General features: G+C 47.8%; 14 non-coding genes across 14 annotated transcripts; all 14 read left to right on the forward strand.

Moving 5' to 3' along the window:
- The first annotated feature begins 990 nt into the window (after positions 1–990).
- LOC142697325 (U2 spliceosomal RNA) lies at positions 991–1,181 on the forward strand. The gene has a single exon (XR_012865130.1). It is a non-coding gene; the product is annotated as a U2 spliceosomal RNA (small nuclear RNA).
- Positions 1,182–2,468: 1,287 nt separating this feature from the next.
- Positions 2,469–2,659, forward strand: LOC142697326 (U2 spliceosomal RNA). Its single transcript, XR_012865131.1, has one exon. It is a non-coding gene; the product is annotated as a U2 spliceosomal RNA (small nuclear RNA).
- Positions 2,660–3,951: 1,292 nt separating this feature from the next.
- On the forward strand, positions 3,952–4,142 carry LOC142697327 (U2 spliceosomal RNA). The gene has a single exon (XR_012865132.1). It is a non-coding gene; the product is annotated as a U2 spliceosomal RNA (small nuclear RNA).
- A 1,292-nt stretch (positions 4,143–5,434) lies between these two features.
- Positions 5,435–5,625, forward strand: LOC142697682 (U2 spliceosomal RNA). Its single transcript, XR_012865453.1, has one exon. It is a non-coding gene; the product is annotated as a U2 spliceosomal RNA (small nuclear RNA).
- A 1,284-nt stretch (positions 5,626–6,909) lies between these two features.
- LOC142697328 (U2 spliceosomal RNA) lies at positions 6,910–7,100 on the forward strand. Its single transcript, XR_012865133.1, has one exon. It is a non-coding gene; the product is annotated as a U2 spliceosomal RNA (small nuclear RNA).
- A 1,292-nt stretch (positions 7,101–8,392) lies between these two features.
- Positions 8,393–8,583, forward strand: LOC142697330 (U2 spliceosomal RNA). The gene has a single exon (XR_012865134.1). It is a non-coding gene; the product is annotated as a U2 spliceosomal RNA (small nuclear RNA).
- A 1,288-nt stretch (positions 8,584–9,871) lies between these two features.
- LOC142697332 (U2 spliceosomal RNA) lies at positions 9,872–10,062 on the forward strand. Its single transcript, XR_012865136.1, has one exon. It is a non-coding gene; the product is annotated as a U2 spliceosomal RNA (small nuclear RNA).
- Positions 10,063–11,350: 1,288 nt separating this feature from the next.
- LOC142697333 (U2 spliceosomal RNA) lies at positions 11,351–11,541 on the forward strand. Its single transcript, XR_012865137.1, has one exon. It is a non-coding gene; the product is annotated as a U2 spliceosomal RNA (small nuclear RNA).
- A 1,296-nt stretch (positions 11,542–12,837) lies between these two features.
- LOC142697334 (U2 spliceosomal RNA) lies at positions 12,838–13,028 on the forward strand. The gene has a single exon (XR_012865138.1). It is a non-coding gene; the product is annotated as a U2 spliceosomal RNA (small nuclear RNA).
- A 1,292-nt stretch (positions 13,029–14,320) lies between these two features.
- On the forward strand, positions 14,321–14,511 carry LOC142697335 (U2 spliceosomal RNA). Its single transcript, XR_012865139.1, has one exon. It is a non-coding gene; the product is annotated as a U2 spliceosomal RNA (small nuclear RNA).
- Positions 14,512–15,819: 1,308 nt separating this feature from the next.
- On the forward strand, positions 15,820–16,010 carry LOC142697336 (U2 spliceosomal RNA). Its single transcript, XR_012865140.1, has one exon. It is a non-coding gene; the product is annotated as a U2 spliceosomal RNA (small nuclear RNA).
- A 1,308-nt stretch (positions 16,011–17,318) lies between these two features.
- On the forward strand, positions 17,319–17,509 carry LOC142697337 (U2 spliceosomal RNA). The gene has a single exon (XR_012865141.1). It is a non-coding gene; the product is annotated as a U2 spliceosomal RNA (small nuclear RNA).
- A 1,300-nt stretch (positions 17,510–18,809) lies between these two features.
- On the forward strand, positions 18,810–19,000 carry LOC142697338 (U2 spliceosomal RNA). The gene has a single exon (XR_012865142.1). It is a non-coding gene; the product is annotated as a U2 spliceosomal RNA (small nuclear RNA).
- Positions 19,001–20,284: 1,284 nt separating this feature from the next.
- Positions 20,285–20,475, forward strand: LOC142697339 (U2 spliceosomal RNA). Its single transcript, XR_012865143.1, has one exon. It is a non-coding gene; the product is annotated as a U2 spliceosomal RNA (small nuclear RNA).
- Position 20,476: the final 1 nt, after the last annotated feature.

A 20,476-nucleotide genomic window follows, 5' to 3' on the forward strand; every position in this document is an offset into this window, starting at 1 on the left:
TGATTGATTGATTGATTGATTGATTGATTGATTGATTGATTGATTGATTGATGCAGCACAACAGTCAAATAGTGGAGTGGAGTAGGGGAACAGCAAACAGCCAATAAAGCAGCCCGCCCGCTCGCCTGCCCGCCACAATGGACCTACCTGTGTACACTAGATGGATGTGATGGAATGTACTGTCGTCCCTACATTTCAAGAAGAAGTAAGAATTGCAGTTGCAACAAAGCCTTGCTTGCCTACAAAGAGAGCAGCAATTTGGATTTGTTACTATGTTACCTAGAAGAATAACAAACTGTGCAAGGATGGAGGTTGTAGGAGCAAGGAGAAGTTGTCTGTAAAGTTGGTGGATGCCTATTTTCCATTTTGCAGTCCCTTGTCTCCCTCTTGTGGCCTCCTGGAGGCAACTAGCTGTGCAAAAAAAAGACAGCCTGGCGGCCGGCTGTTGCAGTGTTGCCCTCTCAGGCAACACTGAGTGACTGACTGAGCCTCACCGTCTTATATAAAGTTCAGACGGAACTTTGCACGTGTCATAGTGGAGCCCTCAGGATTCCAGAGCCAGCTTTCTGACATCATAATGGGGCCTCAGAGATAAAAGCCTGGGCCCAGGCAGTGTTGGTCAGTGCTGCTCAGCAGGCAGCACTGGACTGGACTGGATTACAGCTGATACAAGGTGTGAAGGAACAAGGGGTGGCTGTGGGCATGCACTTGCTGCCGCTGCCAGTGTTTATCTGCATGGCAGCAGGGCATTTGGGCGTTGCCAGGAAGGCGTTTTTATGTAGATTCCTCCTCTTTCAGCACTGCATTGTGGTGCAAGCAAAAGAAGCAAATCCTGTCTGGCTTCCTCTCCGGCCTTTATTCACCTCCCGTGTAGCTGTGAGTGTGTGAGCCTGCAGGGCCCCATGGAATTGCCTAGAAGTAGGCTGAATCGCTGCAAGGGCTGAACAGCAGTATCGGGCAGGCTCGGGCAACGCGCGGCCCGTTCGGGTTATCGCTTCTCGGCCTTTTGGCTAAGATCAAGTGTAGTATCTGTTCTTATCAGTTTAATATCTGATACGTCCCCTATCTGGGGACCATATATTAAATGGATTTTTAGAACAGGGAGATGGAAATAGAGCTTGCTCTGTCCACTCCACGCATTGACCTGGTATTGCAGTATTTCCAGGACCGGTGCACCCTTTCCTTATGTGTTGACTAAAAGCAGATTCCAAATGTGTTTTTTGTCTTTGCTATTGTTTCTGTCTTTCTGAAGGGATCTCCCCTTTTAATCCCATTATTTCAACACCTGTTGGACAATGCATGAGTGATAATGAGCTCATTGATTAAATGCAATTAATGAATAGATTGCCACCTCTTGTTGTGTGTCGTCTGTGTTTCTGTGTTTCCGGCATTTCACATTGGAACACCTCATTCACCTTCCTTGTCTTCTCTCCGCCCTCCCTTTTAGGTAAGTTAAAGAGCTGCACCTGAGCCAGCCACTGATTGATTGATTGATTGATTGATTGATTGATTGATTGATTGATTGATTGATGCAGCACAACAGTCAAATAGTGGAGTGGAGTAGGGGAACAGCAAACAGCCAATAAAGCAGCCCGCCCGCTCGCCTGCCCGCCACAATGGACCTACCTGTGTACACTAGATGGATGTGATGGAATGTACTGTCGTCCCTACATTTCAAGAAGAAGTAAGAATTGCAGTTGCAACAAAGCCTTGCTTGCCTACAAAGAGAGCAGCAATTTGGATTTGTTACTATGTTACCTAGAAGAATAACAAACTGTGCAAGGATGGAGGTTGTAGGAGCAAGGAGAAGTTGTCTGTAAAGTTGGTGGATGCCTATTTTCCATTTTGCAGTCCCTTGTCTCCCTCTTGTGGCCTCCTGGAGGCAACTAGCTGTGCAAAAAAAGACAGCCTGGCGGCCGGCTGTTGCAGTGTTGCCCTCTCAGGCAACACTGAGTGACTGACTGAGCCTCACCGTCTTATATAAAGTTCAGACGGAACTTTGCACGTGTCATAGTGGAGCCCTCAGGATTCCAGAGCCAGCTTTCTGACATCATAATGGGGCCTCAGAGATAAAAGCCTGGGCCCAGGCAGTGTTGGTCAGTGCTGCTCAGCAGGCAGCACTGGACTGGACTGGATTACAGCTGATACAAGGTGTGAAGGAACAAGGGGTGGCTGTGGGCATGCACTTGCTGCCGCTGCCAGTGTTTATCTGCATGGCAGCAGGGCATTTGGGCGTTGCCAGGAAGGCGTTTTTATGTCGATTCCTCCTCTTTCAGCACTGCATTGTGGTGCAAGCAAAAGAAGCAAATCCTGTCTGGCTTCCTCTCCGGCCTTTATTCACCTCCCGTGTAGCTGTGAGTGTGTGAGCCTGCAGGGCCCCATGGAATTGCCTAGAAGTAGGCTGAATCGCTGCAAGGGCTGAACAGCAGTATCGGGCAGGCTCGGGCAACGCGCGGCCCGTTCGGGTTATCGCTTCTCGGCCTTTTGGCTAAGATCAAGTGTAGTATCTGTTCTTATCAGTTTAATATCTGATACGTCCCCTATCTGGGGACCATATATTAAATGGATTTTTAGAACAGGGAGATGGAAATAGAGCTTGCTCTGTCCACTCCACGCATTGACCTGGTATTGCAGTATTTCCAGGACCGGTGCACCCTTTCCTTATGTGTTGACTAAAAGCAGATTCCAAAAGTGTTTTTTGTCTTTGCTATTGTTTCTGTCTTTCTGAAGGGATCTCCCCTTTTAATCCCATTATTTCAACACCTGTTGGACAATGCATGAGTGATAATGAGCTCATTGATTAAATGCAATTAATGAATAGATTGCCACCTCTTGTTGTGTGTCGTCTGTGTTTCTGTGTTTCCGGCATTTCACATTGGAACACCTCATTCACCTTCCTTGTCTTCTCTCCGCCCTCCCTTTTAGGTAAGTTAAAGAGCTGCACCTGAGCCAGCCACTGATTGATTGATTGATTGATTGATTGATTGATTGATTGATTGATTGATTGATTGATGCAGCACAACAGTCAAATAGTGGAGTGGAGTAGGGGAACAGCAAACAGCCAATAAAGCAGCCCGCCCGCTCGCCTGCCCGCCACAATGGACCTACCTGTGTACACTAGATGGATGTGATGGAATGTACTGTCGTCCCTACATTTCAAGAAGAAGTAAGAATTGCAGTTGCAACAAAGCCTTGCTTGCCTACAAAGAGAGCAGCAATTTGGATTTGTTACTATGTTACCTAGAAGAATAACAAACTGTGCAAGGATGGAGGTTGTAGGAGCAAGGAGAAGTTGTCTGTAAAGTTGGTGGATGCCTATTTTCCATTTTGCAGTCCCTTGTCTCCCTCTTGTGGCCTCCTGGAGGCAACTAGCTGTGCAAAAAAAAGACAGCCTGGCGGCCGGCTGTTGCAGTGTTGCCCTCTCAGGCAACACTGAGTGACTGACTGAGCCTCACCGTCTTATATAAAGTTCAGACGGAACTTTGCACGTGTCATAGTGGAGCCCTCAGGATTCCAGAGCCAGCTTTCTGACATCATAATGGGGCCTCAGAGATAAAAGCCTGGGCCCAGGCAGTGTTGGTCAGTGCTGCTCAGCAGGCAGCACTGGACTGGACTGGATTACAGCTGATACAAGGTGTGAAGGAACAAGGGGTGGCTGTGGGCATGCACTTGCTGCCGCTGCCAGTGTTTATCTGCATGGCAGCAGGGCATTTGGGCGTTGCCAGGAAGGCGTTTTTATGTAGATTCCTCCTCTTTCAGCACTGCATTGTGGTGCAAGCAAAAGAAGCAAATCCTGTCTGGCTTCCTCTCCGGCCTTTATTCACCTCCCGTGTAGCTGTGAGTGTGTGAGCCTGCAGGGCCCCATGGAATTGCCTAGAAGTAGGCTGAATCGCTGCAAGGGCTGAACAGCAGTATCGGGCAGGCTCGGGCAACGCGCGGCCCGTTCGGGTTATCGCTTCTCGGCCTTTTGGCTAAGATCAAGTGTAGTATCTGTTCTTATCAGTTTAATATCTGATACGTCCCCTATCTGGGGACCATATATTAAATGGATTTTTAGAACAGGGAGATGGAAATAGAGCTTGCTCTGTCCACTCCACGCATTGACCTGGTATTGCAGTATTTCCAGGACCGGTGCACCCTTTCCTTATGTGTTGACTAAAAGCAGATTCCAAAAGTGTTTTTTGTCTTTGCTATTGTTTCTGTCTTTCTGAAGGGATCTCCCCTTTTAATCCCATTATTTCAACACCTGTTGGACAATGCATGAGTGATAATGAGCTCATTGATTAAATGCAATTAATGAATAGATTGCCACCTCTTGTTGTGTGTCGTCTGTGTTTCTGTGTTTCCGGCATTTCACATTGGAACACCTCATTCACCTTCCTTGTCTTCTCTCCGCCCTCCCTTTTAGGTAAGTTAAAGAGCTGCACCTGAGCCAGCCACTGATTGATTGATTGATTGATTGATTGATTGATTGATTGATTGATTGATTGATTGATGCAGCACAACAGTCAAATAGTGGAGTGGAGTAGGGGAACAGCAAACAGCCAATAAAGCAGCCCGCCCGCTCGCCTGCCCGCCACAATGGACCTACCTGTGTACACTAGATGGATGTGATGGAATGTACTGTCGTCCCTACATTTCAAGAAGAAGTAAGAATTGCAGTTGCAACAAAGCCTTGCTTGCCTACAAAGAGAGCAGCAATTTGGATTTGTTACTATGTTACCTAGAAGAATAACAAACTGTGCAAGGATGGAGGTTGTAGGAGCAAGGAGAAGTTGTCTGTAAAGTTGGTGGATGCCTATTTTCCATTTTGCAGTCCCTTGTCTCCCTCTTGTGGCCTCCTGGAGGCAACTAGCTGTGCAAAAAAAAGACAGCCTGGCGGCCGGCTGTTGCAGTGTTGCCCTCTCAGGCAACACTGAGTGACTGACTGAGCCTCACCGTCTTATATAAAGTTCAGACGGAACTTTGCACGTGTCATAGTGGAGCCCTCAGGATTCCAGAGCCAGCTTTCTGACATCATAATGGGGCCTCAGAGATAAAAGCCTGGGCCCAGGCAGTGTTGGTCAGTGCTGCTCAGCAGGCAGCACTGGACTGGACTGGATTACAGCTGATACAAGGTGTGAAGGAACAAGGGGTGGCTGTGGGCATGCACTTGCTGCCGCTGCCAGTGTATATCTGCATGGCAGCAGGGCATTTGGGCGTTGCCAGGAAGGCGTTTTTATGTAGATTCCTCCTCTTTCAGCACTGCATTGTGGTGCAAGCAAAAGAAGCAAATCCTGTCTGGCTTCCTCTCCGGCCTTTATTCACCTCCCGTGTAGCTGTGAGTGTGTGAGCCTGCAGGGCCCCATGGAATTGCCTAGAAGTAGGCTGAATCGCTGCAAGGGCTGAACAGCAGTATCGGGCAGGCTCGGGCAACGTGCGGCCCGTTCGGGTTATCGCTTCTCGGCCTTTTGGCTAAGATCAAGTGTAGTATCTGTTCTTATCAGTTTAATATCTGATACGTCCCCTATCTGGGGACCATATATTAAATGGATTTTTAGAACAGGGAGATCGAAATAGAGCTTGCTCTGTCCACTCCACGCATTGACCTGGTATTGCAGTATTTCCAGGACCGGTGCACCCTTTCCTTATGTGTTGACTAAAAGCAGATTCCAAAAGTGTTTTTTGTCTTTGCTATTGTTTCTGTCTTTCTGAAGGGATCTCCCCTTTTAATCCCATTATTTCAACACCTGTTGGACAATGCATGAGTGATAATGAGCTCATTGATTAAATGCAATTAATGAATAGATTGCCACCTCTTGTTGTGTGTCGTCTGTGTTTTTGTGTTTCCGGCATTTCACATTGGAACACCTCATTCACCTTCCTTGTCTTCTCTCCGCCCTCCCTTTTAGGTAAGTTAAAGAGCTGCACCTGAGCCAGCCACTGATTGATTGATTGATTGATTGATTGATTGATTGATTGATTGATTGATGCAGCACAACAGTCAAATAGTGGAGTGGAGTAGGGGAACAGCAAACAGCCAATAAAGCAGCCCGCCCGCTCGCCTGCCCGCCACAATGGACCTACCTGTGTACACTAGATGGATGTGATGGAATGTACTGTCGTCCCTACATTTCAAGAAGAAGTAAGAATTGCAGTTGCAACAAAGCCTTGCTTGCCTACAAAGAGAGCAGCAATTTGGATTTGTTACTATGTTACCTAGAAGAATAACAAACTGTGCAAAGATGGAGGTTGTAGGAGCAAGGAGAAGTTGTCTGTAAAGTTGGTGGATGCCTATTTTCCATTTTGCAGTCCCTTGTCTCCCTCTTGTGGCCTCCTGGAGGCAACTAGCTGTGCAAAAAAAAGACAGCCTGGCGGCCGGCTGTTGCAGTGTTGCCCTCTCAGGCAACACTGAGTGACTGACTGAGCCTCACCGTCTTATATAAAGTTCAGACGGAACTTTGCACGTGTCATAGTGGAGCCCTCAGGATTCCAGAGCCAGCTTTCTGACATCATAATGGGGCCTCAGAGATAAAAGCCTGGACCCAGGCAGTATTGGTCAGTGCTGCTCAGCAGGCAGCACTGGACTGGACTGGATTACAGCTGATACAAGGTGTGAAGGAACAAGGGGTGGCTGTGGGCATGCACTTGCTGCCGCTGCCAGTGTTTATCTGCATGGCAGCAGGGCATTTGGGCGTTGCCAGGAAGGCGTTTTTATGTCGATTCCTCCTCTTTCAGCACTGCATTGTGGTGCAAGCAAAAGAAGCAAATCCTGTCTGGCTTCCTCTCCGGCCTTTATTCACCTCCCGTGTAGCTGTGAGTGTGTGAGCCTGCAGGGCCCCATGGAATTGCCTAGAAGTAGGCTGAATCGCTGCAAGGGCTGAACAGCAGTATCGGGCAGGCTCGGGCAACGCGCGGCCCGTTCGGGTTATCGCTTCTCGGCCTTTTGGCTAAGATCAAGTGTAGTATCTGTTCTTATCAGTTTAATATCTGATACGTCCCCTATCTGGGGACCATATATTAAATGGATTTTTAGAACAGGGAGATGGAAATAGAGCTTGCTCTGTCCACTCCACGCATTGACCTGGTATTGCAGTATTTCCAGGACCGGTGCACCCTTTCCTTATGTGTTGACTAAAAGCAGATTCCAAAAGTGTTTTTTGTCTTTGCTATTGTTTCTGTCTTTCTGAAGGGATCTCCCCTTTTAATCCCATTATTTCAACACCTGTTGGACAATGCATGAGTGATAATGAGCTCATTGATTAAATGCAATTAATGAATAGATTGCCACCTCTTGTTGTGTGTCGTCTGTGTTTCTGTGTTTCCGGCATTTCACATTGGAACACCTCATTCACCTTCCTTGTCTTCTCTCCGCCCTCCCTTTTAGGTAAGTTAAAGAGCTGCACCTGAGCCAGCCACTGATTGATTGATTGATTGATTGATTGATTGATTGATTGATTGATTGATTGATTGATGCAGCACAACAGTCAAATAGTGGAGTGGAGTAGGGGAACAGCAAACAGCCAATAAAGCAGCCCGCCCGCTCGCCTGCCCGCCACAATGGACCTACCTGTGTACACTAGATGGATGTGATGGAATGTACTGTCGTCCCTACATTTCAAGAAGAAGTAAGAATTGCAGTTGCAACAAAGCCTTGCTTGCCTACAAAGAGAGCAGCAATTTGGATTTGTTACTATGTTACCTAGAAGAATAACAAACTGTGCAAGGATGGAGGTTGTAGGAGCAAGGAGAAGTTGTCTGTAAAGTTGGTGGATGCCTATTTTCCATTTTGCAGTCCCTTGTCTCCCTCTTGTGGCCTCCTGGAGGCAACTAGCTGTGCAAAAAAAAGACAGCCTGGCGGCCGGCTGTTGCAGTGTTGCCCTCTCAGGCAACACTGAGTGACTGACTGAGCCTCACCGTCTTATATAAAGTTCAGACGGAACTTTGCACGTGTCATAGTGGAGCCCTCAGGATTCCAGAGCCAGCTTTCTGACATCATAATGGGGCCTCAGAGATAAAAGCCTGGGCCCAGGCAGTGTTGGTCAGTGCTGCTCAGCAGGCAGCACTGGACTGGACTGGATTACAGCTGATACAAGGTGTGAAGGAACAAGGGGTGGCTGTGGGCATGCACTTGCTGCCGCTGCCAGTGTTTATCTGCATGGCAGCAGGGCATTTGGGCGTTGCCAGGAAGGCGTTTTTATGTCGATTCCTCCTCTTTCAGCACTGCATTGTGGTGCAAGCAAAAGAAGCAAATCCTGTCTGGCTTCCTCTCCGGCCTTTATTCACCTCCCGTGTAGCTGTGAGTGTGTGAGCCTGCAGGGCCCCATGGAATTGCCTAGAAGTAGGCTGAATCGCTGCAAGGGCTGAACAGCAGTATCGGGCAGGCTCGGGCAACGCGCGGCCCGTTCGGGTTATCGCTTCTCGGCCTTTTGGCTAAGATCAAGTGTAGTATCTGTTCTTATCAGTTTAATATCTGATACGTCCCCTATCTGGGGACCATATATTAAATGGATTTTTAGAACAGGGAGATGGAAATAGAGCTTGCTCTGTCCACTCCACGCATTGACCTGGTATTGCAGTATTTCCAGGACCGGTGCACCCTTTCCTTATGTGTTGACTAAAAGCAGATTCCAAAAGTGTTTTTTGTCTTTGCTATTGTTTCTGTCTTTCTGAAGGGATCTCCCCTTTTAATCCCATTATTTCAACACCTGTTGGACAATGCATGAGTGATAATGAGCTCATTGATTAAATGCAATTAATGAATAGATTGCCACCTCTTGTTGTGTGTCGTCTGTGTTTCTGTGTTTCCGGCATTTCACATTGGAACACCTCATTCACCTTCCTTGTCTTCTCTCCGCCCTCCCTTTTAGGTAAGTTAAAGAGCTGCACCTGAGCCAGCCACTGATTGATTGATTGATTGATTGATTGATTGATTGATTGATTGATTGATTGATGCAGCACAACAGTCAAATAGTGGAGTGGAGTAGGGGAACAGCAAACAGCCAATAAAGCAGCCCGCCCGCTCGCCTGCCCGCCACAATGGACCTACCTGTGTACACTAGATGGATGTGATGGAATGTACTGTCGTCCCTACATTTCAAGAAGAAGTAAGAATTGCAGTTGCAACAAAGCCTTGCTTGCCTACAAAGAGAGCAGCAATTTGGATTTGTTACTATGTTACCTAGAAGAATAACAAACTGTGCAAGGATGGAGGTTGTAGGAGCAAGGAGAAGTTGTCTGTAAAGTTGGTGGATGCCTATTTTCCATTTTGCAGTCCCTTGTCTCCCTCTTGTGGCCTCCTGGAGGCAACTAGCTGTGCAAAAAAAAGACAGCCTGGCGGCCGGCTGTTGCAGTGTTGCCCTCTCAGGCAACACTGAGTGACTGACTGAGCCTCACCGTCTTATATAAAGTTCAGACGGAACTTTGCACGTGTCATAGTGGAGCCCTCAGGATTCCAGAGCCAGCTTTCTGACATCATAATGGGGCCTCAGAGATAAAAGCCTGGGCCCAGGCAGTGTTGGTCAGTGCTGCTCAGCAGGCAGCACTGGACTGGACTGGATTACAGCTGATACAAGGTGTGAAGGAACAAGGGGTGGCTGTGGGCATGCACTTGCTGCCGCTGCCAGTGTTTATCTGCATGGCAGCAGGGCATTTGGGCGTTGCCAGGAAGGCGTTTTTATGTAGATTCCTCCTCTTTCAGCACTGCATTGTGGTGCAAGCAAAAGAAGCAAATCCTGTCTGGCTTCCTCTCCGGCCTTTATTCACCTCCCGTGTAGCTGTGAGTGTGTGAGCCTGCAGGGCCCCATGGAATTGCCTAGAAGTAGGCTGAATCGCTGCAAGGGCTGAACAGCAGTATCGGGCAGGCTCGGGCAACGCGCGGCCCGTTCGGGTTATCGCTTCTCGGCCTTTTGGCTAAGATCAAGTGTAGTATCTGTTCTTATCAGTTTAATATCTGATACGTCCCCTATCTGGGGACCATATATTAAATGGATTTTTAGAACAGGGAGATGGAAATAGAGCTTGCTCTGTCCACTCCACGCATTGACCTGGTATTGCAGTATTTCCAGGACCGGTGCACCCTTTCCTTATGTGTTGACTAAAAGCAGATTCCAAAAGTGTTTTTTGTCTTTGCTATTGTTTCTGTCTTTCTGAAGGGATCTCCCCTTTTAATCCCATTATTTCAACACCTGTTGGACAATGCATGAGTGATAATGAGCTCATTGATTAAATGCAATTAATGAATAGATTGCCACCTCTTGTTGTGTGTCGTCTGTGTTTCTGTGTTTCCGGCATTTCACATTGGAACACCTCATTCACCTTCCTTGTCTTCTCTCCGCCCTCCCTTTTAGGTAAGTTAAAGAGCTGCACCTGAGCCAGCCACTGATTGATTGATTGATTGATTGATTGATTGATTGATTGATTGATTGATTGATGCAGCACAACAGTCAAATAGTGGAGTGGAGTAGGGGAACAGCAAACAGCCAATAAAGCAGCCCGCCCGCTCGCCTGCCCGCCACAATGGACCTACCTGTGTACACTAGATGGATGTGATGGAATGTACTGTTGTCCCTACATTTCAAGAAGAAGTAAGAATTGCAGTTGCAACAAAGCCTTGCTTGCCTACAAAGAGAGCAGCAATTTGGATTTGTTACTATGTTACCTAGAAGAATAACAAACTGTGCAAGGATGGAGGTTGTAGGAGCAAGGAGAAGTTGTCTGTAAAGTTGGTGGATGCCTATTTTCCATTTTGCAGTCCCTTGTCTCCCTCTTGTGGCCTCCTGGAGGCAACTAGCTGTGCAAAAAAAAGACAGCCTGGCGGCCGGCTGTTGCAGTGTTGCCCTCTCAGGCAACACTGAGTGACTGACTGAGCCTCACCGTCTTATATAAAGTTCAGACGGAACTTTGCACGTGTCATAGTGGAGCCCTCAGGATTCCAGAGCCAGCTTTCTGACATCATAATGGGGCCTCAGAGATAAAAGCCTGGGCCCAGGCAGTGCTGGTCAGTGCTGCTCAGCAGGCAGCACTGGACTGGACTGGATTACAGCTGATACAAGGTGTGAAGGAACAAGGGGTGGCTGTGGGCATGCACTTGCTGCCGCTGCCAGTGTTTATCTGCATGGCAGCAGGGCATTTGGGCGTTGCCAGGAAGGCGTTTTTATGTAGATTCCTCCTCTTTCAGCACTGCATTGTGGTGCAAGCAAAAGAAGCAAATCCTGTCTGGCTTCCTCTCCGGCCTTTATTCACCTCCCGTGTAGCTGTGAGTGTGTGAGCCTGCAGGGCCCCATGGAATTGCCTAGAAGTAGGCTGAATCGCTGCAAGGGCTGAACAGCAGTATCGGGCAGGCTCGGGCAACGCGCGGCCCGTTCGGGTTATCGCTTCTCGGCCTTTTGGCTAAGATCAAGTGTAGTATCTGTTCTTATCAGTTTAATATCTGATACGTCCCCTATCTGGGGACCATATATTAAATGGATTTTTAGAACAGGGAGATGGAAATAGAGCTTGCTCTGTCCACTCCACGCATTGACCTGGTATTGCAGTATTTCCAGGACCGGTGCACCCTTTCCTTATGTGTTGACTAAAAGCAGATTCCAAAAGTGTTTTTTGTCTTTGCTATTGTTTCTGTCTTTCTGAAGGGATCTCCCCTTTTAATCCCATTATTTCAACACCTGTTGGACAATGCATGAGTGATAATGAGCTCATTGATTAAATGCAATTAATGAATAGATTGCCACCTCTTGTTGTGTGTCGTCTGTGTTTCTGTGTTTCCGGCATTTCACATTGGAACACCTCATTCACCTTCCTTGTCTTCTCTCCGCCCTCCCTTTTAGGTAAGTTAAAGAGCTGCACCTGAGCCAGCCACTGATTGATTGATTGATTGATTGATTGATTGATTGATTGATTGATTGATTGATTGATTGATGCAGCACAACAGTCAAATAGTGGAGTGGAGTAGGGGAACAGCAAACAGCCAATAAAGCAGCCCGCCCGCTCGCCTGCCCGCCACAATGGACCTACCTGTGTACACTAGATGGATGTGATGGAATGTACTGTCGTCCCTACATTTCAAGAAGAAGTAAGAATTGCAGTTGCAACAAAGCCTTGCTTGCCTACAAAGAGAGCAGCAATTTGGATTTGTTACTATGTTACCTAGAAGAATAACAAACTGTGCAAGGATGGAGGTTGTAGGAGCAAGGAGAAGTTGTCTGTAAAGTTGGTGGATGCCTATTTTCCATTTTGCAGTCCCTTGTCTCCCTCTTGTGGCCTCCTGGAGGCAACTAGCTGTGCAAAAAAAAGACAGCCTGGCGGCCGGCTGTTGCAGTGTTGCCCTCTCAGGCAACACTGAGTGACTGACTGAGCCTCACCGTCTTATATAAAGTTCAGACGGAACTTTGCACGTGTCATAGTGGAGCCCTCAGGATTCCAGAGCCAGCTTTCTGACATCATAATGGGGCCTCAGAGATAAAAGCCTGGGCCCAGGCAGTGTTGGTCAGTGCTGCTCAGCAGGCAGCACTGGACTGGACTGGATTACAGCTGATACAAGGTGTGAAGGAACAAGGGGTGGCTGTGGGCATGCACTTGCTGCCGCTGCCAGTGTTTATCTGCATGGCAGCAGGGCATTTGGGCGTTGCCAGGAAGGCGTTTTTATGTAGATTCCTCCTCTTTCAGCACTGCATTGTGGTGCAAGCAAAAGAAGCAAATCCTGTCTGGCTTCCTCTCCGGCCTTTATTCACCTCCCGTGTAGCTGTGAGTGTGTGAGCCTGCAGGGCCCCATGGAATTGCCTAGAAGTAGGCTGAATCGCTGCAAGGGCTGAACAGCAGTATCGGGCAGGCTCGGGCAACGCGCGGCCCGTTCGGGTTATCGCTTCTCGGCCTTTTGGCTAAGATCAAGTGTAGTATCTGTTCTTATCAGTTTAATATCTGATACGTCCCCTATCTGGGGACCATATATTAAATGGATTTTTAGAACAGGGAGATGGAAATAGAGCTTGCTCTGTCCACTCCACGCATTGACCTGGTATTGCAGTATTTCCAGGACCGGTGCACCCTTTCCTTATGTGTTGACTAAAAGCAGATTCCAAAAGTGTTTTTTGTCTTTGCTATTGTTTCTGTCTTTCTGAAGGGATCTCCCCTTTTAATCCCATTATTTCAACACCTGTTGGACAATGCATGAGTGATAATGAGCTCATTGATTAAATGCAATTAATGAATAGATTGCCACCTCTTGTTGTGTGTCGTCTGTGTTTCTGTGTTTCCGGCATTTCACATTGGAACACCTCATTCACCTTCCTTGTCTTCTCTCCGCCCTCCCTTTTAGGTAAGTTAAAGAGCTGCACCTGAGCCAGCCACTGATTGATTGATTGATTGATTGATTGATTGATTGTTTGATTGATTGATTGATTGATGCAGCACAACAGTCAAATAGTGGAGTGGAGTAGGGGAACAGCAAACAGCCAATAAAGCAGCCCGCCCGCTCGCCTGCCCGCCACAATGGACCTACCTGTGTACACTAGATGGATGTGATGGAATGTACTGTCGTCCCTACATTTCAAGAAGAAGTAAGAATTGCAGTTGCAACAAAGCCTTGCTTGCCTACAAAGAGAGCAGCAATTTGGATTTGTTACTATGTTACCTAGAAGAATAACAAACTGTGCAAGGATGGAGGTTGTAGGAGCAAGGAGAAGTTGTCTGTAAAGTTGGTGGATGCCTATTTTCCATTTTGCAGTCCCTTGTCTCCCTCTTGTGGCCTCCTGGAGGCAACTAGCTGTGCAAAAAAAAGACAGCCTGGCGGCCGGCTGTTGCAGTGTTGCCCTCTCAGGCAACACTGAGTGACTGACTGAGCCTCACCGTCTTATATAAAGTTCAGACGGAACTTTGCACGTGTCATAGTGGAGCCCTCAGGATTCCAGAGCCAGCTTTCTGACATCATAATGGGGCCTCAGAGATAAAAGCCTGGGCCCAGGCAGTGTTGGTCAGTGCTGCTCAGCAGGCAGCACTGGACTGGACTGGATTACAGCTGATACAAGGTGTGAAGGAACAAGGGGTGGCTGTGGGCATGCACTTGCTGCCGCTGCCAGTGTTTATCTGCATGGCAGCAGGGCATTTGGGCGTTGCCAGGAAGGCGTTTTTATGTAGATTCCTCCTCTTTCAGCACTGCATTGTGGTGCAAGCAAAAGAAGCAAATCCTGTCTGGCTTCCTCTCCGGCCTTTATTCACCTCCCGTGTAGCTGTGAGTGTGTGAGCCTGCAGGGCCCCATGGAATTGCCTAGAAGTAGGCTGAATCGCTGCAAGGGCTGAACAGCAGTATCGGGCAGGCTCGGGCAACGCGCGGCCCGTTCGGGTTATCGCTTCTCGGCCTTTTGGCTAAGATCAAGTGTAGTATCTGTTCTTATCAGTTTAATATCTGATACGTCCCCTATCTGGGGACCATATATTAAATGGATTTTTAGAACAGGGAGATGGAAATAGAGCTTGCTCTGTCCACTCCACGCATTGACCTGGTATTGCAGTATTTCCAGGACCGGTGCACCCTTTCCTTATGTGTTGACTAAAAGCAGATTCCAAAAGTGTTTTTTGTCTTTGCTATTGTTTCTGTCTTTCTGAAGGGATCTCCCCTTTTAATCCCATTATTTCAACACCTGTTGGACAATGCATGAGTGATAATGAGCTCATTGATTAAATGCAATTAATGAATAGATTGCCACCTCTTGTTGTGTGTCGTCTGTGTTTCTGTGTTTCCGGCATTTCACATTGGAACACCTCATTCACCTTCCTTGTCTTCTCTCCGCCCTCCCTTTTAGGTAAGTTAAAGAGCTGCACCTGAGCCAGCCACTGATTGATTGATTGATTGATTGATTGATTGATTGATTGATTGATTGATTGATTGATTGATTGATTGATTGATGCAGCACAACAGTCAAATAGTGGAGTGGAGTAGGGGAACAGCAAACAGCCAATAAAGCAGCCCGCCCGCTCGCCTGCCCGCCACAATGGACCTACCTGTGTACACTAGATGGATGTGATGGAATGTACTGTCGTCCCTACATTTCAAGAAGAAGTAAGAATTGCAGTTGCAACAAAGCCTTGCTTGCCTACAAAGAGAGCAGCAATTTGGATTTGTTACTATGTTACCTAGAAGAATAACAAACTGTGCAAGGATGGAGGTTGTAGGAGCAAGGAGAAGTTGTCTGTAAAGTTGGTGGATGCCTATTTTCCATTTTGCAGTCCCTTGTCTCCCTCTTGTGGCCTCCTGGAGGCAACTAGCTGTGCAAAAAAAAGACAGCCTGGCGGCCGGCTGTTGCAGTGTTGCCCTCTCAGGCAACACTGAGTGACTGACTGAGCCTCACCGTCTTATATAAAGTTCAGACGGAACTTTGCACGTGTCATAGTGGAGCCCTCAGGATTCCAGAGCCAGCTTTCTGACATCATAATGGGGCCTCAGAGATAAAAGCCTGGGCCCAGGCAGTGTTGGTCAGTGCTGCTCAGCAGGCAGCACTGGACTGGACTGGATTACAGCTGATACAAGGTGTGAAGGAACAAGGGGTGGCTGTGGGCATGCACTTGCTGCCGCTGCCAGTGTTTATCTGCATGGCAGCAGGGCATTTGGGCGTTGCCAGGAAGGCGTTTTTATGTAGATTCCTCCTCTTTCAGCACTGCATTGTGGTGCAAGCAAAAGAAGCAAATCCTGTCTGGCTTCCTCTCCGGCCTTTATTCACCTCCCGTGTAGCTGTGAGTGTGTGAGCCTGCAGGGCCCCATGGAATTGCCTAGAAGTAGGCTGAATCGCTGCAAGGGCTGAACAGCAGTATCGGGCAGGCTCGGGCAACGCGCGGCCCGTTCGGGTTATCGCTTCTCGGCCTTTTGGCTAAGATCAAGTGTAGTATCTGTTCTTATCAGTTTAATATCTGATACGTCCCCTATCTGGGGACCATATATTAAATGGATTTTTAGAACAGGGAGATGGAAATAGAGCTTGCTCTGTCCACTCCACGCATTGACCTGGTATTGCAGTATTTCCAGGACCGGTGCACCCTTTCCTTATGTGTTGACTAAAAGCAGATTCCAAAAGTGTTTTTTGTCTTTGCTATTGTTTCTGTCTTTCTGAAGGGATCTCCCCTTTTAATCCCATTATTTCAACACCTGTTGGACAATGCATGAGTGATAATGAGCTCATTGATTAAATGCAATTAATGAATAGATTGCCACCTCTTGTTGTGTGTCGTCTGTGTTTCTGTGTTTCCGGCATTTCACATTGGAACACCTCATTCACCTTCCTTGTCTTCTCTCCGCCCTCCCTTTTAGGTAAGTTAAAGAGCTGCACCTGAGCCAGCCACTGATTGATTGATTGATTGATTGATTGATTGATTGATTGATTGATTGATTGATTGATTGATTGATGCAGCACAACAGTCAAATAGTGGAGTGGAGTAGGGGAACAGCAAACAGCCAATAAAGCAGCCCGCCCGCTCGCCTGCCCGCCACAATGGACCTACCTGTGTACACTAGATGGATGTGATGGAATGTACTGTCGTCCCTACATTTCAAGAAGAAGTAAGAATTGCAGTTGCAACAAAGCCTTGCTTGCCTACAAAGAGAGCAGCAATTTGGATTTGTTACTATGTTACCTAGAAGAATAACAAACTGTGCAAGGATGGAGGTTGTAGGAGCAAGGAGAAGTTGTCTGTTTGTCTGTAAAGTTGGTGGATGCCTATTTTCCATTTTGCAGTCCCTTGTCTCCCTCTTGTGGCCTCCTGGAGGCAACTAGCTGTGCAAAAAAAAGACAGCCTGGCGGCCGGCTGTTGCAGTGTTGCCCTCTCAGGCAACACTGAGTGACTGACTGAGCCTCACCGTCTTATATAAAGTTCAGACGGAACTTTGCACGTGTCATAGTGGAGCCCTCAGGATTCCAGAGCCAGCTTTCTGACATCATAATGGGGCCTCAGAGATAAAAGCCTGGGCCCAGGCAGTGTTGGTCAGTGCTGCTCAGCAGGCAGCACTGGACTGGACTGGATTACAGCTGATACAAGGTGTGAAGGAACAAGGGGTGGCTGTGGGCATGCACTTGCTGCCGCTGCCAGTGTTTATCTGCATGGCAGCAGGGCATTTGGGCGTTGCCAGGAAGGCGTTTTTATGTAGATTCCTCCTCTTTCAGCACTGCATTGTGGTGCAAGCAAAAGAAGCAAATCCTGTCTGGCTTCCTCTCCGGCCTTTATTCACCTCCCGTGTAGCTGTGAGTGTGTGAGCCTGCAGGGCCCCATGGAATTGCCTAGAAGTAGGCTGAATCGCTGCAAGGGCTGAACAGCAGTATCGGGCAGGCTCGGGCAACGCGCGGCCCGTTCGGGTTATCGCTTCTCGGCCTTTTGGCTAAGATCAAGTGTAGTATCTGTTCTTATCAGTTTAATATCTGATACGTCCCCTATCTGGGGACCATATATTAAATGGATTTTTAGAACAGGGAGATGGAAATAGAGCTTGCTCTGTCCACTCCACGCATTGACCTGGTATTGCAGTATTTCCAGGACCGGTGCACCCTTTCCTTATGTGTTGACTAAAAGCAGATTCCAAAAGTGTTTTTTGTCTTTGCTATTGTTTCTGTCTTTCTGAAGGGATCTCCCCTTTTAATCCCATTATTTCAACACCTGTTGGACAATGCATGAGTGATAATGAGCTCATTGATTAAATGCAATTAATGAATAGATTGCCACCTCTTGTTGTGTGTCGTCTGTGTTTCTGTGTTTCCGGCATTTCACATTGGAACACCTCATTCACCTTCCTTGTCTTCTCTCCGCCCTCCCTTTTAGGTAAGTTAAAGAGCTGCACCTGAGCCAGCCACTGATTGATTGATTGATTGATTGATTGATTGATTGATTGATTGATTGATTGATTGATTGATTGATGCAGCACAACAGTCAAATAGTGGAGTGGAGTAGGGGAACAGCAAACAGCCAATAAAGCAGCCCGCCCGCTCGCCTGCCCGCCACAATGGACCTACCTGTGTACACTAGATGGATGTGATGGAATGTACTGTCGTCCCTACATTTCAAGAAGAAGTAAGAATTGCAGTTGCAACAAAGCCTTGCTTGCCTACAAAGAGAGCAGCAATTTGGATTTGTTACTATGTTACCTAGAAGAATAACAAACTGTGCAAGGATGGAGGTTGTAGGAGCAAGGAGAAGTTGTCTGTAAAGTTGGTGGATGCCTATTTTCCATTTTGCAGTCCCTTGTCTCCCTCTTGTGGCCTCCTGGAGGCAACTAGCTGTGCAAAAAAAAGACAGCCTGGCGGCCGGCTGTTGCAGTGTTGCCCTCTCAGGCAACACTGAGTGACTGACTGAGCCTCACCGTCTTATATAAAGTTCAGACGGAACTTTGCACGTGTCATAGTGGAGCCCTCAGGATTCCAGAGCCAGCTTTCTGACATCATAATGGGGCCTCAGAGATAAAAGCCTGGGCCCAGGCAGTGTTGGTCAGTGCTGCTCAGCAGGCAGCACTGGACTGGACTGGATTACAGCTGATACAAGGTGTGAAGGAACAAGGGGTGGCTGTGGGCATGCACTTGCTGCCGCTGCCAGTGTTTATCTGCATGGCAGCAGGGCATTTGGGCGTTGCCAGGAAGGCGTTTTTATGTAGATTCCTCCTCTTTCAGCACTGCATTGTGGTGCAAGCAAAAGAAGCAAATCCTGTCTGGCTTCCTCTCCGGCCTTTATTCACCTCCCGTGTAGCTGTGAGTGTGTGAGCCTGCAGGGCCCCATGGAATTGCCTAGAAGTAGGCTGAATCGCTGCAAGGGCTGAACAGCAGTATCGGGCAGGCTCGGGCAACGCGCGGCCCGTTCGGGTTATCGCTTCTCGGCCTTTTGGCTAAGATCAAGTGTAGTATCTGTTCTTATCAGTTTAATATCTGATACGTCCCCTATCTGGGGACCATATATTAAATGGATTTTTAGAACAGGGAGATGGAAATAGAGCTTGCTCTGTCCACTCCACGCATTGACCTGGTATTGCAGTATTTCCAGGACCGGTGCACCCTTTCCTTATGTGTTGACTAAAAGCAGATTCCAAAAGTGTTTTTTGTCTTTGCTATTGTTTCTGTCTTTCTGAAGGGATCTCCCCTTTTAATCCCATTATTTCAACACCTGTTGGACAATGCATGAGTGATAATGAGCTCATTGATTAAATGCAATTAATGAATAGATTGCCACCTCTTGTTGTGTGTCGTCTGTGTTTCTGTGTTTCCGGCATTTCACATTGGAACACCTCATTCACCTTCCTTGTCTTCTCTCCGCCCTCCCTTTTAGGTAAGTTAAAGAGCTGCACCTGAGCCAGCCACTGATTGATTGATTGATTGATTGATTGATTGATTGATTGATTGATTGATGCAGCACAACAGTCAAATAGTGGAGTGGAGTAGGGGAACAGCAAACAGCCAATAAAGCAGCCCGCCCGCTCGCCTGCCCGCCACAATGGACCTACCTGTGTACACTAGATGGATGTGATGGAATGTACTGTCGTCCCTACATTTCAAGAAGAAGTAAGAATTGCAGTTGCAACAAAGCCTTGCTTGCCTACAAAGAGAGCAGCAATTTGGATTTGTTACTATGTTACCTAGAAGAATAACAAACTGTGCAAGGATGGAGGTTGTAGGAGCAAGGAGAAGTTGTCTGTAAAGTTGGTGGATGCCTATTTTCCATTTTGCAGTCCCTTGTCTCCCTCTTGTGGCCTCCTGGAGGCAACTAGCTGTGCAAAAAAAAGACAGCCTGGCGGCCGGCTGTTGCAGTGTTGCCCTCTCAGGCAACACTGAGTGACTGACTGAGCCTCACCGTCTTATATAAAGTTCAGACGGAACTTTGCACGTGTCATAGTGGAGCCCTCAGGATTCCAGAGCCAGCTTTCTGACATCATAATGGGGCCTCAGAGATAAAAGCCTGGGCCCAGGCAGTGTTGGTCAGTGCTGCTCAGCAGGCAGCACTGGACTGGACTGGATTACAGCTGATACAAGGTGTGAAGGAACAAGGGGTGGCTGTGGGCATGCACTTGCTGCCGCTGCCAGTGTTTATCTGCATGGCAGCAGGGCATTTGGGCGTTGCCAGGAAGGCGTTTTTATGTAGATTCCTCCTCTTTCAGCACTGCATTGTGGTGCAAGCAAAAGAAGCAAATCCTGTCTGGCTTCCTCTCCGGCCTTTATTCACCTCCCGTGTAGCTGTGAGTGTGTGAGCCTGCAGGGCCCCATGGAATTGCCTAGAAGTAGGCTGAATCGCTGCAAGGGCTGAACAGCAGTATCGGGCAGGCTCGGGCAACGCGCGGCCCGTTCGGGTTATCGCTTCTCGGCCTTTTGGCTAAGATCAAGTGTAGTATCTGTTCTTATCAGTTTAATATCTGATACGTCCCCTATCTGGGGACCATATATTAAATGGATTTTTAGAACAGGGAGATGGAAATAGAGCTTGCTCTGTCCACTCCACGCATTGACCTGGTATTGCAGTATTTCCAGGACCGGTGCACCCTTTC

Source organism: Rhinoderma darwinii (genome assembly GCF_050947455.1).
Source record: "Rhinoderma darwinii isolate aRhiDar2 chromosome 5 unlocalized genomic scaffold, aRhiDar2.hap1 SUPER_5_unloc_8, whole genome shotgun sequence".
NCBI classification, from domain to species: domain Eukaryota; kingdom Metazoa; phylum Chordata; class Amphibia; order Anura; family Rhinodermatidae; genus Rhinoderma; species Rhinoderma darwinii.